At 39.3% G+C, this 16,161-nt stretch overlaps 1 protein-coding gene and 1 non-coding gene across 9 annotated transcripts in view; one reads left to right on the top strand and one right to left on the bottom strand.

Moving 5' to 3' along the window:
* The window catches only part of CAMTA1 (calmodulin binding transcription activator 1), an 897,244-nt gene that overhangs the window by 824,744 nt on the left and 56,339 nt on the right, over window positions 1–16,161 (bottom strand). The gene's annotated exons all lie outside the window — the stretch shown is intronic.
* On the top strand, window positions 700–806 carry LOC116745152. Its single transcript, XR_004347294.1, has one exon. It is a non-coding gene; the product is annotated as a U6 spliceosomal RNA (small nuclear RNA).

Raw genomic sequence — 16,161 nt, 5'->3', positions numbered from 1 at the left:
TAGTAAACCTATCTTTGTAATAAGTCTGATGCTCTGATTTAAATCTTTTGAAATCTGTCAACACTTGCTTTATAGATCAGCAATTTTTATAAATGTTCCATGTGTATATAAAAATCATGTATAATAGTTATTGGGTGCAGTGCCCTATTTATTTCATATTTCATTTTATTCTGTATTTCATTTTCAATATTTGTTATTTTCCATCTCCTAGGTCTCTCCTACTGTATCTAATCTACTGGCAAACCCACTGTGACCTCAATTAGGTCAAGATTGTTAGGTGTGTTACTGAGATCATCAAGTGATTCTTTGTTTATTCAATCAGTTAGTTAAGTGTATTAAGACTTCCCACTATGATTGTAGATGTGTCTATTCTTTGTTAGTTTTGCCAATTTTTCCTTTGTGTATTTTGAGGCCATGTTTTTAGGCACGTACAGATGTAGAACTATTGAATTGAGTATTTTATCTCTAATAATGCTTTTCTGCCCTAAATTCCACTTTATTAACATAGGTACACCAGTTTTCTTTCGGTTAGTGTTTGAGTGATATGTCTTTTTCTACCATTTTACTTTCCTTCCACTTTTATGCATCCTTGCAAGCAGTACAGAGTTGTGATCCACCTTTTTTTTTTTTATTTAATCTCTCAATCTTTGTCTTTTAATTGAAATTTTTAGTTCGTTTTTATTTATCAATATAATTACTGTTCTCACTTCGGCGGCACATATACTAAAATTGGAACGATACAGAGAAGATTAGCATGGCTCCTGCGCGAGGATGACACGCAAGTTCGTGAAGCGTTCCATATTTTAAAAAATAAATAAATAATAATATAATTACTGATATCCTGAGTGTAAATCTATCATCTTACCATTTGCTTCCTATCATTCCCACAAACTCTATGTTCCTTTTCTGTCTTCTTTTGGATTAATCAAGTTTCCCTGGGCTACTACTACTACTATAACTACTACTAACTACTAACTACTACTCCTCCTCCTCTTTCTCCTCCTCCTCTATATTTCCTCTCCATTAGCTAGTAGGTATATATTATTTTACTGTTCTTTTAATGAATATCCTAGAGATTACAATATGCATCCTTGACTTATCGAAGTCTCAAGTAGATTAATAATTTTACTACTTCCTGGACAATGCAAAGACCACAGGATACTAACCCTATTTACAACCCCACAACTCGTATGCTATTATTAAAATTTTTAATTCCATACATATTTTAAACCACACAAGACATTATTATTGTTGTTTCATATATCAACATTCATTTGCATTTACCCTCTCTTTGGTCTTCACCTTTTCCTACATCTTAAAGCTGCCAGCCAGGATCATTTCCCTTCTGCCCAAAGAAGAATCTTTATTATTACTCCCCTTTAGTGCAGGTCTGGTGTGTATTAATTTTTTCCATTTTGTTGATCTAAAAGGATGATATTTTTGCCTTCCCTTTTGCAGGATGTTTTGCTGGGTATAGAATTCCAGTCTGGCAGTTTACCTTCTTGAAAATACTGTTTACATTTTGAAAATACTATACTGCTTACATTTTGAAAATACTGTTCCATTGTCTTCTGACTTCTGTTGCTTGTGTTGAGAAATCAGCTGTCAGCCTTACTGCCCTTTTGAATGTAATACGTAATTTTTCTCTAGGTATTTAAGATTCTCTCATTATCTTTGGTTTTCAGCAATCTTACGTTTCAGTGAAATTTTATTTGAATTTATCTGGTGCAGGGTCTACAGTATTTCTTGATTTGAGAGGCTTGTCTGTTATAGAGAATTCTCAGCCATTATCTCTACAAATATTGCTTCTGTACTATTCCTCCTTCCTTTCCTACTCAGATTTCAATTACACATTGTTAAATATTTTCACCGAATCCCATGTCTCTTAGAATCTTTTATGTATTTCCCATCATTTTTCTCTCCATATTTTATCATTCTGAATATTTATTTTCAATTTATTACTACTACAAATCTACTGTTAAACCCAACTATTGAGATCTTAATCTCAATTCAGTTATAGACCTTCAATTCTAGAATATACGTTTTGTTTTTTTTTAAGTTCTAGTTCCCCGATTCTTAATCTTATCTTTTATTTCTTTAAACATATTATATACTATGTGATGGTATTTAATTACTCTATTATCTGGATCGCTGACAATCCATTGGCATAGTCTGCTGTTCCTCTTGATTTTCTGTCAAATTGTCCTAAATTCTCATCTGGTGGGTAAGTACCAGACACTGTAAATAAATCTGGAGATCATTTGAGGCTCTGGGTGATGTTATCTTCTTCCAGAAAAAATTCACATTTGGTGCTGTCAAGATCACCTTGATCTAATCAAGGACCGAGGAGATTTGAAATTCAACTTCAGTACTTCTCAGAGATCACTGTTCCCAGGATACAGGCCTTTGGGACTCAAAGCCTAAGTTTTCCAGGGCCCTTTCCCCCCTGACTTATATATACCACCAAACTCCAATTTTTGTCCCCCGCTCTCCAGTTCCTTAAATCTATCAAAATCTCCTCAGCTTTCCAACTTCTCATTTGCTTGCTTCTTCTTGAATCAGCAGATCGATCCTCCAGGGCAAAAGTGGATGCAAATCTGGTCTTGCATCTATGAGCTTCCTTACTTCCCCAGATCTCAAGCCCACAAATCTTCACTGTTTTGTTACCTCTATTACCTTCACACAAATTTTGTTTTAAATTTTGTCCAGCTTTTCTACTTGCAGGAAAGAGGGCCCAACCACTCTGTCTACCATTAGCAAAAAATTTCCCCACTCCCATATTTTCTATCTTTGTGGGTTGATATTTTGTGATTCTTTTCTGTCATTTTACCAAAATTTTGGAAGGCGGATAAATACATCTTCGATGAGTAACTGCTTAACCTGTTACTCATCACAGCTTAACCAGAAATCTCCAGTCATTCATTTTACTGATAGATCTTTTATATATTAAGGATATTAAACCTCTGTCAAATATGTGACAAATACTTCTCCTAGTTTCCCATTTACATTTTAATTTTACGGTATTTTTAGCACATAGAAATGGTGAGTTTATATGTAGTCCAGTTTATCCATCTTCTCCTTTCTAATTCTGATGTCATGATAAGAACACTGAACAATATGTAAATACAGACTCATATTTTCTTCTAGTGTATTATCATTTCCACTTTTTACATTTACTTCTTTAGACTTATTTTGGTATAAGGTATGAGACAGACTTAACTTATTTTTTTAATTGGTAAGCCAACTGCCCCAAATTCATTTAAGTAATTAACCCTCTATTTCCTCCTCTAAATAGTGTATAAATCTCTTATAAATCAAAAACTACTTTCTTGATATTTGTATAATTTTACTTTGCTATCTGGCACTGCTGACCCTTTTGTTCATTCTCCTTGCTACTCCAACTTCCCTTGGTTTCTGTAACCCCCCTCAGCTCTATTCCTCTTCAACTAGTCCTTCTGAGTCTCCTTTACAAGCTTAATTTTCTTCCCATTTCCCTTATTCAGTCTCATGCTCCAGAGAAGATGACGGAAACCGTTCATTACTAGAACCTTTCTCTTCTCTCATTCTCCCTACTCTCCTTGTTCACCTGTACTGTCAGTTTCTTCCAGCTCTCTCTTGACTTCCCAGATCTATATCCAACTACCTTCTAAGATCTCTTCCTACATGTTCCACATGCACTCTCTAAGACACACTATACAAATATAATTTCAGTGCCTCCTCAAACCTACTTTTCTTTCTGTATTTCATTATCTACATACCACCATCATCCAAGCCAGAATCTCAGTAGTTCCTCCTCTCCTTTGCCATCACATCTTAGAGGTCATGATATATCCTACTGATTCCAGGTCTCTGGTCAGATCCTTCTCTACTGCCGCTGCACTAAAATAGGTCTTAATTATCTCTGGTATGGATTCCTCCCCAATTCCCAACTTCCCTCCAAACCATTCTCTAAACTGCCCACAGAGTGACTGTAAAATGAAAATCTGATCATTCTACTTTTCTGATTAAAATCTTTCAAGTGATCCTGACTACTTGTAAGGTAAAAATGTAAACCCAGCATGGCATACAAGGCTTTCTGCGAGCTGGTTGTTGCCTACCTCACTAACCTTAATTCATCTCTCTCTCTCCTTAAACGCTGACCCAGCCATACCTAATTACTCAAGCAAGCCAAACTACTGCCTTCTTCCAATCCTTTGCTCATGTGGTTCCTTCAGCCTGGAAAGTTTTCTTGCTGATTCTTTGTCCAGCAAACTCATCATCATCTTCAAAATACAGTCTTAGTGTCATACTTTATAAAACATCCACCACTTATATGCCTCAAATTTATCTTGTACACACATACCTCACAATTCCATTTTATCCCTTATCACACCACTTTGCAATTATTTTTTATGTGTCTTCCCCATATGACTGCGACACCCTTTTATTCATCTCTGAATGGCCAGGCTTACCTCAGGGCTTGGGCACACAGTAGGCACTCAAAATGCTCACTGAATAAGAAGATTAACAGACATGATGCTTACTTAACAAACTGGTTTATAAAAATTATCAAAAATACATTTCTTAATGGAAAACTATGAAGAGTGACATTTGACTCAAACTGTAATCTCATTAGGTAACAAATGTATCTCTGAAGTTTTACAAATAGCTTAGAAGCACTCTAAGTAATACTAATGAGGCTCTGTATTATAAATTTAACCCGTGTAAAAATCACTTGTTCAAGGGCTCCTGTTAGTTAAGGAGTTAAGTCATTTCATTCAAAAAACATGAGATAGATAGATATAGTTCTACACCAAAGGAAGAAGCTAAAAGTCTACATAACTACAGCAAAAATTTTTCTAGTCTTTGCATACAAATGGTACAAGACACTTTGTTTTTGAACTTTTGTAAAAACCTTCACATCTATTTCCTAACTATGGTACAACTACAGCCTCAGGCAGGACAGCTGCATATCCTTCTTTATTTGGGCAATTGCTTCCTCATTACAAAGAGAATAAAAGAGCCACAACAAACATTCAAAAGAAAAGTGGCTCCATGTAAATGGAGAGTAGATAAAGGCATTTTCCAATAAGTTAGATGATAAGAATGTTTTGATTTCTCAGATTATCAAAAAGGATTTGATATGGAAGTTTTAATAAATTTGTAAAATGTACTTTTAAGCACAAAGAAATCTTAGTTCAAATTTTAAAATCAAATATATACAGTGAAAAGTGACAGAAATAGCCAATTAACCTGTTTTCAAAACATTCACAGACCTGTCAGGAGACGTGAAGACCTTGTTAAAAAACAGACCACAGGTACTACCCTCCAGTTCAGAGTGACATGGATACAAACTGATAGGAAGCCATGACTACTGAAACTTCCAGATCTCAAGAAGGAGCATTTCAATCAGCCACGTTAACATCTTCCAGTCATTAAAAAACTAGAAAATGAAGACTACAGCATACGGTACCCCCATAACCTTATAAACGGCACTGATTTCTCCGCCTACCACACTAGACTGTGAATTCATGTCTTCTGTGTGTTCTGCAATATGTGTTTACACAAGACTGTATAATAATAAAGCAAACACTTGTGGAACACCCCCCCAACCTACAAGGGGGAAGCTTTTAACACCCCAAAACTGCTTTTCACAACCCCTCCTCTCTCCCACAGGTAAGCACTATCCTGACTTTTGTACCAATTATTTCCTTGCTTTTCTTTAGAGTTTTCACAACCTGTGGCAATTTTCTTTAAATAACAGCTTTACTGAGATGTAATTCACATGCCATAAGGAGTACTTTTAGGGTATTCACAGAGTTGTGCGACCATCACTGCGGCAGTTTTTATCTCCATCGATGTGGTTAAGTTGGAATTTCCCAGGATCCCCTTCCCTGAGTCTGCCCAAGATTTAAAAGGTGGAACAGAACAGCCTCCACTCTCTGAATGCCTGCACGGTTAGAGGTGGTGACAGATAGAAACTGAGGTGCCAGAGAGTTCCAGCTCATCCACATGCTTCCTCTTTGGACACTAGCTTTAGTTCCCCTAACACTAGAAGCTGGGCAGCAAACACACGAAAGGATAGCCTGTCCTCCCAGAAGTCTCCCAGACCCCGGCAGGCTGCCTGGGCCACCCACCCCAGTGTTTCAGGAGGTGGTTCATGACCCTTCTCTGACCTTCTAATTCCTCCTCTGCGCTCTATTTTTTCACCTTCTCCCAGGATTATGTACAGACTTACTTCTGTAATAAATAAATCCCTTATTCCATAATACTCCCAGTGGTTCTGCTTCCCTGACTGAATCCTGATATACACCAGCTACTTGTTTCTCTAAACAATAGCTCAGCATTGACTCTTTTCGAACTTCGTAAACACAGAATCAAACACCATATTTTGTGAGATTCCTCCATGCTGCTGCACACAGCTGTTTCTTGCTCACTTCTCACTGCACTTTAATAAACTATTTTATACCATATGCCATTTCAATGAACTTTTTATTGAAATGTAACATACAAAAAGAGCACATGTCATAAGTGTACCTGTGTCTCTGTACATGTATCACACCCAAAATTAAGAAACAGAACCTTCCCAGCACCCCAGAAGCTCCACTAATACACTCTCCCTACTCCCCAAAGGTAACTACTCCTGACTACAACCATAAATTATTTTTCCTGGCTTTGAACTGTTCTGAACTTGTAACCAGAATCATATAATAAATAAATTTGAGTCTGGTTTCTTTCATGCCATACTATGCTTGTGAGAGTTCTTCGTTTCTTGAATATACCATGAGTTCATTCATTTTCCTGGCTGTTGAGGTTACAGTATATGAATATATCACAATTAATTTTTCCATTCTGTTGTTGTGAGCATTCGGGCAGTTCTAGTTTTGAGGAATTTGGAACCACACTCCTGAGGACATTCTTGCACATGTCTTTGGAACGTATACTTCTGTTGGGAACACATACTTCTGTTGGGAACATACATCAGGAGAGGAACTGCTGAGACACACAGTGCAGACAATTCTAGATAATTCTAGATTTCCAGCACTGATGTAGATGACCGTCAGCAGTGCGTGAAAGCCCCCACTGCTCTGTTCCCTGCCAGCACCTGACACTGTCTTTTTGAATGCAGTCATCTGGGTGTGTGATGGCATCTCACTGTGGTTTATTCTACGTCTGTCTGATGACTGATGAGGTGAAGCACCTTTTCCCATGTTTCCTGACTGTCTGTGAAGTGCCTGTTCAAGTCCCTTGCCCATTTTCCTATTGGGCTTGTCTGTCTCTTTCTTACTAACTTGCAGGATTTCTCAAAATATTCTGATTATATTACATTCTGTTGGCCAATCCCACACTTTGACTTGACTTTTCATTCACATAATACCATCTTTTGAAAAACAGAAGTTATGTAATCCAACATATCAACCTTTTACTTTATATAAAGTTAGTGCTTTTGGTGTCTTATTTAACATTTATATACTACCAAACATGGGCAAGTGAACTAATGTTTTATAAATATTATGTTACGTGTTGCCCCTGTTAACTCATGGAATCCTCCAAACCATCCTACAAAAATAAAGAATGATTCTCCCGGAGACACAGGGTGCTGGCAATGGACTGAACAGCAGAAGGGAGGCTGCCGGATCCAGCAAACAGACTCTTACCAGCTTAGTGCTGCCCACTCAGCTGGGCACACTCATGTGGGAGTACAGCTCCCACCAAGAGAGCTCTCACCACCACACCTCATCCTTACCCACATACACGGAACACGCACAGACAGACACATACACAACATGCACATAACATTTCTCACGTGCCTAGGACACTCCCAGCCCACATTTCAAAAATTTAAAAAGTCAACCTGGGGTGATCTTCAAGATGACGGAGGAGTACGACATGGAGATCACCTTCCTCCCCACAAATACATCAAAAATACAACTACATGTGGAGCAACTCCTACAGAACACCTACTGAACACTGGCAGAATACGTCAGACTTCCCAAAAGGCAAGAAAATTCCCATGTACCTGGGTAGGGCAAAAGAAAAAACAGAGACAAAAGAAAAGGGACGGGACCTGCACCTCTGGGAAGGAGCTGTGAAGGAGGAGAAGTTTCCACACACTAGGAAGCCCCTTCAGTGATGGAGACGGGGAGTGGGCAGGGAGGAAGCTTCAGAGCCATGTAGGAGAGCGCAGCAGTAGGGGTGCAGAGGGCAAAGCACAGAGATTCCCAAACAGAGGATCGGTGCCAACCAGCACTCACCAACCCAAGAGGCTTGTCTACTCACCCGCTGGGACGGGTGAGGGCTGGGAGCTGAGGCTCGGGCTTCGGCGGTCAGATTCCGGGGAGAGGAGTGGGGTTGGCTGCGTGAACACAGCCTGAAGCGGGCTAGTGCGCCACAGCTAGCCGGGAGGGAGAATGGGAAAAAGTCTGGAACTGCCTAAGAGGCAAGAGACCATTGTTTCGGGGTGCAGGACGAGAGGGGATTCAGAGCACCGCCTAAATGAGCTCCAGAGACGGGCACAAGCCGCGACTATCAGAGCTGACAGCAGAGACGGGCATGAAACACTAAGGCTGCTGCTGCCACCACCAAGAAGGCTGTGTGGGGCTTCCCTGGTGGCACAGTGGTTGAGAGTTTGCCTGCCGAGGCAGGGGACACAGGTTTCATGCCCGGTCCGAGAAGATCCCACGTGCCGCGGAGCGGATGGGCCCATGAGCCATGGCCGTTGAGCCTGCACGTCCGGAGCCTGTACTCCGCAACGGGAGAGGCCACAACAGTGAGAGGCCCGCATACTGCAAAAATATAAATAAATAAATAAAGAAGGCTGTGTGCAAGCACAGGTCACTAGCCACACCTCCCCTCCCGGAAGCCTGTGCGGCCCGCCACTGCCAGGGTCCCGAGATCCAGGGACAACTTCCCGGGGGAACGCACGACGCACCTCAGGCTGGTACAAAATCATGCTGGCCTCTGCCGCCGCAGGCTTGCCCCACATTCCAATTATAACTACCATACCCCTTCCTCCCCCCAACCTGAACGAGCCAGAGCCCCCTAATCAGCCTCTGCTTTAACCCCATCCTGTCTGGATGGGAATAGATGCCAGAGGGTGACCTACATGCAGAAGAGGGGACAAACCCAAAGCTGAACGCCAGGAGCTGTGCTAACAAAGAAGAGAAGGGGAATCTCTCCCAGCAGCCTCAGGAGAAGCGGAGTAAATCTCCACAATCAACTTGATGTACCTGCATCTGTGGAATACCTGAAAAGACAACGAATCATCCCAAAATTGAGGTGGTGGACTTTGGGAGCAACTGTAGACTTGGGGTTTGCTGTCTGCAACTGACTTATTTCTGATTTTTATGTTTATCTTAGTGTAGTTTTTAGCCCTTATTACCATTGCTGGATTTGTTTATTGGTTTGGTTGCTCTCTTCTCTTTTTTTATTATTATTACTTTTTTATTTCTTATTTATTTTTTCATTTAAATAATTTTTTTATTTTAATTTTTTTTCTTTCTTTTTTTCTCCCTTTTCTTCAGGCTGACAGGACCTTGGTGCTCTTGCCTGGTGTCAGGCCTGAGCCTCTGAGGTGGGAGAAGCCAAACTCAGGACACTGGGCCACCAGAGACCGCCTGGCCCCAAGTGATATCAATCGGCGAGAGCTCTCGCAAAGACCTCCGTCTCAACACTGAGACCCAGCTCCACCCAACGGCCAGCAAGCTCCAGTGCTAGATGCCGCATGCCAAACAACTAGCAAGACAGGAACACAACCCAACCCATTAGCAGAGAGGTTGCCTAAAATCATACTAGGTTCACAGACACCCCAAAACACACCACTGGATGCAGCCCTGCCCACCAGAAAGACAAGATCCAGCCCCACCCACCAGAACACAGGCACCAGTCCCCTCTACCAGGAAGCCTATACAAGCCACTGAACCAACCTTACCCACTGGGAGCAGACACCAAAAACAACGGGAATTACGAACCTGCAGCCTGCGAAAAGGAGACCCCAAACACAGTAAGTTAAGCAAGATGAGAAGACAGAGAAATATGCAGCAGGTGAAGGAGCAAGGTAAAAACCCACCAGACCAAACAAATGAAGAGGAAATAGGCAGTCTACCTGAAAAAGAATTCAGAGTAATGATAGTAAAGATGATCCAAAATCCTGGAAATAGAATAGACAAAGTGCAAGAAACATTTAACAAGGACCTAGAAGAACTAAAGATGAAACAAGCCACGATGAACAACACAATAAATGAAATGAAAAATACTCTAGATGGGATCAATAGCAGAATAACTGAGGCAGAAGAACGGATAAGTGACCTGGAAGACAAAATAGTGGAAATAACTACTGCAGAGCAGAATAAAGAAAAAAGAATGAAAAGAATTGACGACAGTCTCAGAGACCTCTGTGACAACATTAAACACACCTACATTTGAATTATAGGGGTCCCAAAAAAAGAAGAGAAAAAGAGAGGGTCTGAGAAAACATTTGAAGAGATTATACTTGAAAACTTCCCTAACATGGGAAAGGAAATAGTCAATCAAGTCCAGGAAGCGCAGAGTCCCATACAGGATAAATCCAAGGAGAAACACGTCAAGACACATATTAATCAAACTATCAAAAATTAAATACAAAGAAAAAATATTAAAAACAACAAGGGAAAAGCAACAAATAACATACAAGGGAATCCCTATAAGGTTAACAGCTGATCTTTCAGCAGAAACTCTGCAAGCCAGAAGGGACTGGCAGGACATATTTTAAATGATGAAAGGGAAAAACCTACAACCAAGATTACTCTACCCAGCAAGGATCTCATTCAGATTCAACAGAGAAATTAAAACCTTAACAGACAAGCAAAAGTTAAGAGAATTCAGCACCACCAAACCAGCTTTGGAACAAATGCTAAAGGGACTTCTCTAGGCAGGAAACACAAGAGAAGGAAAAGACCTACAAAATCAAACCCAAAACAATTAAGAAAATGTTAATAGGAACATACATATCGATAATTACCTTAAATGTAAATGGATTAAATGCTCCAACCAAAAGACATAGACTGGCTGAATAGATACAAAAACAATACCCATGTATATGCTGTCTACAAGAGACCCACTTCAGAGCTGGGGACGCATACAGACTGCAAGTGAGGGGATGGAAAAAGATATTCCATGCAAATGGAAATCAAAAGAAAACTGAAGTAGCAATTCTCATATCAGACAAAATAGATTTTAAAATAAAGACTATTACAAGAGACAAAGAAGGATACTACATAATGATCAAAGGATCAATCCAAAAAGAAGATATAACAACTGTAAATATTTATGCACCCAACACAGGAGCACATAAGGCAAATGCTAACAACCATAAAACAGGAAATCAACAGTAACACGATCATAGTAGGGGACTTTAACACCCCACTTTCACCAATGGACAGATCATCCAAAATGAAAATAAATAAGGAAACACAAGCTTTAAATGATACATTAAACAAAATGGACTTAATTGATATTTATAGGACATTCCATCCAAAAACAACAGAATACACTTTCTTCTCAAGTGTTCATGGAACATTTTCCAGGATAGATCATATCTTGGGTCACAAAACAAGCCTTGGTAAATGTAAGAATCGTATCAAGTATCTTTTCCAACCACAACACTATGAGGCTAGCTATCAACTACAGAAAAAAATCCGTAAAAAATACAAACACAGGGGCTACCCTGGTGGCGCAGTGGTTGAGAGTCCACCTGTCGATGCAGGGGACACAGGTTCGTGCCCTGCTCTGGGAGGATCCCACATGCTGCGGAGCGGCTGGGCCCGTGTGCCATGACCGCTGAGCCTGAGCGTCCGGAGCCTGTGCTCCGCAACGGGAGAGGCCACAACAGTGAGAAGCCCACGTACCGCAAAAAAAAAAAAATACAAACACATGGAGGCTAAACAATACACTACTAAATAACCAAGAGATCACTGAAGAAATCAAAGAGGAAATCAAAAAGTACCTAGAAACAAATTACAATGAAAACACAACGACCCAAAACCTATGGGATGCAGCAAAAGCAGCTCTAAGAGGGAAGTTTATAGCATACAATCCCACCTCAAGAAACAAGAAACATCTCAAATAAACAACCTAACCTTACACCTAAAGCAATTAGAGAAAGAACAAAAAAACCCCAAAGTTAGCAAAAGGAAAGAAAACATAAAGGTCAGATCAGAAATGAAGGAAACAATAGCAAAGATCAATAAAACTAAAAGCTGGTTCTTTGAGAAGATAAAACAAAATTGATAAACCACTAGCCAGACTCATCAAGAAAAAAAGGGAGAAGACTCGAATAGAATTAGAAATGAAAAAGGAGAAGTAACAACTGACACAGCAGAATTACAAAGGATCATGAGAGATTACTACAAGCAACTATATGCCAATAAAATGGACAACCTGGAAGAAATGGACAAATTCTTAGAAAAGCACAACCTTCTGAGGCTGAACCAGGAAGAAATAGAAAATACAAACAGACCAATCACAAGCACTGAAATTGAGACTGTGAATAAAAATCTTCCAACAAAAGCCCAGGACCAGATGGCTTCACAGGCGAATTCTATCAAACATTTACAGAAGAGCTAACACCTATCCTTCTCAAACTCTTCCAAAATATAGCGGAGGAAGGAACACTCCCAAACCCATTCTATGAGGCCACCATCACCCTGATACCAAAACCAGACAAGGATGTCACAAAGAAAGAAAACTACAGGCCAATATCACTGATGAACAAAGATGCAAAAATCCTCAACAAAATACTAGCAAACAGAATCCAACAGCACATTAAAAGGATCATACACCATGATCAAGTGGGGTTTATCCCAGGAATGCAAGGATTCTTCAATATATGCAAATCAATCAATGTGATAAACCATATTAACAAACTGAAGGAGAAGAAGCATATGATCATCTCAATAGATGCAGAAAAAGGTTATGACAAAATACAACACCCATTTATGATAAAAAACCCTCCAGAAAGTAGGCATAGCGGGAACTTACCTCAACATAATAAAGGTCATATATGACAAACCCACAGCCAACATCATCCTCAGTGGTGAAAAACTGAAACCATTTCCTCTAAGACCAGGAACAAAACAAGGCTGCCCACTCTCACCACTCTTATTCAACATAGTTTTGGAAGTTTTAGCCACAGCAATCAGAGAAGAAAAATAAAAGGAATGCAAATAGGAAAAGAAGAAGTAAAGCTGTCACTGTTTGCAGATGACATGATACTATACATAGAGAATCCTAAAGATGTTACCAGAAAACTACTAGAGCTAATCAATGAATCTGGTAAAGTAGCAGGATACAAAATTAATGCACAGAAATCTCTTGCCTTTCTATACACTAATGATGAAAAATCTGAAAAAGAAAATAAGCAAACACTCCACTTTACCACTGCAACAAAAAGAATAAAATATCAGGGAATAAACCTACCTAATGAGACAAAGACCTGTATGCAGAAAACTATAAGACACTGATGAAAGAAATTAAAGATGATACAAACAGATGGAGAGATATACCATGGTCTTGACTGGAAGAATCAACGTTGTGAAAATGACTACACTACCCAAATCAATCTACAGATTCAATGCAATCCCTATCCAACTACCAACGGCATTTTTCACAGAACTAGAACAAAAAATTTCACAATTTGTATGGAAACACAAAAGACCCCAAAGCAATAATAATAATAATAATAATCTCAAGATAGCCAAAGCAATCTTGAGAAAGAAAAAAGGAGCTGGAGGAATCAGGTTCCCTGGCTTCAGACTATACTACAAAGCTACAGTAATCAAGACAGTATGGCACTGGCAATAAAACAGAAATATAGATCAATGGAACAGGATAGAAAGCCCAGAGATAGACCCATGCACATATGGTCACCTTATTTTTGATAAAGGAGGCGAGAATATACAATGGAGAAAGGACAGCCTCTTCAATAAGTGGTGCTGGGAAAACTGGACAGCTACATGTAAAAGAATGAAATTAGAACACTCCCTAACACCATACACAAAAATAAACTCAAAATGGATTAAAGACCTAAATGTAAGGCCAGACACTATAAAACTCTTAGAGGAAAACAGAGGCAGAACACTCTACGACATAAATCACAGCAATATCCTTTTTGACCCACCTCCTAGAGAAATGGAAATAAAAACAAAAATAAACCAACGGGACCTAATGAAACTTAAAAGCTTTTGCACAGCACAGGAAACCATAAATAAGACAAAAGGACAACCCTCAGAGTGGGAGAAAATATTTGCAAATAAAGCAACTGACAAAGGATTAATCTGCAGAATTTACAAGCAGCTCATGCAGCTCAACATCAAAAAAACAAACAACGCAATCCAAAAATGGGCAGAAGACCTAAATAGACATTTCTCCAAAGAAGACGTACAGATGGCCAACAAACAATGAAAGGATGCTCAACATCACTAATCATCAGAGAAATGCAAATCGAAACTACAATGATCCAATAAAGATGTTAAAAAAAAAAAAAAAACTACAATGAGACATCACCTCACACTGGTCAGAATGGCCATCATCGAAAACTCTACAAACAATAAATGCTGCAGAGGGTCCGGAGAAAAGGGAACACTCTTGCACTGTTGGTGGGAATGTAAGTTGATACAGCCACTGTGGAGAACAGTATGGAGGTTCCTTAAAAAACTAAAAGTACAACTACCATACGACCCAGCAATCCCACTACTGGGCATATACCTGGAGAAAAGCATAATTCAAAAAGAGTCATGTACCACAGTGTTCACTGCAGCACTATTTACAAGAGCCAGGACATGGAAGCAACCTAAGTGTCCATCAACAGGTGAGTGGATAAAGAAGATGTGGCACATATATACAATGGAATATTACTCAGCCATAAAAAGAAACGAAACTGAGTTATCTGTAGTGAGGTGGACGGACCTAGAGTCTGTCATACAGAGTGAAGCAAGTCAGAAAGAGAAAAGCAAATACCATTCGCTAACACATATATATGGAATCTAAAAAAAATTTTTTAAAAAAAAGTTCTGAAGAACCTAGGAGCCGGACAGGAATAAAGACACATTCGTAGAGAATGGACTTGAGGATGTGGGGAGGGAGCAGGGTAAGCTGGGACGAAGTAAGAGAGTAACACTGACATACATACACTACCAAATGTAAAACAGCTAGTGGGAAGCAGCCGCATAGCACAGGGAGATCAGCTCAGTGCTCTGTGACCACCTAGAGGGGTGGCATAGGGAGGATGGGAGGGAGATGCAAGAGGGAGGGGATATGGGGATATATGTATACGTATAGCTGATTCACTTTGTGACACAGCAGAAACTAACACACCATTGTAAAGCAATTATACTCCAATAAAGATGTTAAAAGATGCTAAAATAATAAATAAAGTTAAAAAAAAAAAGTCAACCTGACTAAAGATTAAATTGTATTTCCAATGCAATCTCATAAAAGAGTGAAATGGTACAGGTCTAAACCATTTAGACTTGGCATCAATTTACAGAAAATGACAAGCAGATAATTCAATGGTACAGATGAATAATGCAAAAAAAAGAATTAAACAGTAAGAAAATCAAAAATTAATGAGTGGGCATGGAGAAAAAAATATTTTGGTAAAAGTTAGAAAGCAAAGTGAGATTAATCTTCACTATATATCTGTGAAATATTTTAAAAATCATACTAAATTTGTTGTCATGGTGAGATTATGTCAGTTTCAGACAGAAACAGTACGGTAAAAGAACTATGGGAATGTACAATGAGGATGCTTATAATTACTTTCAGACTAGTAAGACTATCCTCAATGAAAAGTTATGAGAGGTCATTAGTAGCCAATACCTACCCTCTCAACTCCCTCCATGAGGTCTGAGCTAACGTCTTGGTCATTTTTCCAGATCTTTCCCCGAGCCAACAATATAAAGTTTTCTAATAAGTTTCTCAGAAACTGATCATCTTGTAAAGTACGGTGTCTTTCCGAACTGGATGGCCACGTCATCAGAAATGCTCACTGTCACAGCGTTTTGGGACTGGGTGGGTAATGGAACAGACAGAAAAGAACCTTAAGGTATGAATAAAGAAGAGCATCTAACTGATGGAGATGGACTATGGGAAGGAAAGAAAAAGTGATTTGTTACAAATAGGTGTTTCATATCAGGCTGAAATATT

The sequence above is a fragment of the Phocoena sinus genome, chromosome 1 (assembly GCF_008692025.1).
Source record: "Phocoena sinus isolate mPhoSin1 chromosome 1, mPhoSin1.pri, whole genome shotgun sequence".
NCBI classification, from domain to species: domain Eukaryota; kingdom Metazoa; phylum Chordata; class Mammalia; order Artiodactyla; family Phocoenidae; genus Phocoena; species Phocoena sinus.
The sequence above is the reverse complement of the archived record's forward strand: the minus strand, read 5'-3'. Positions and strand labels throughout refer to the sequence as shown.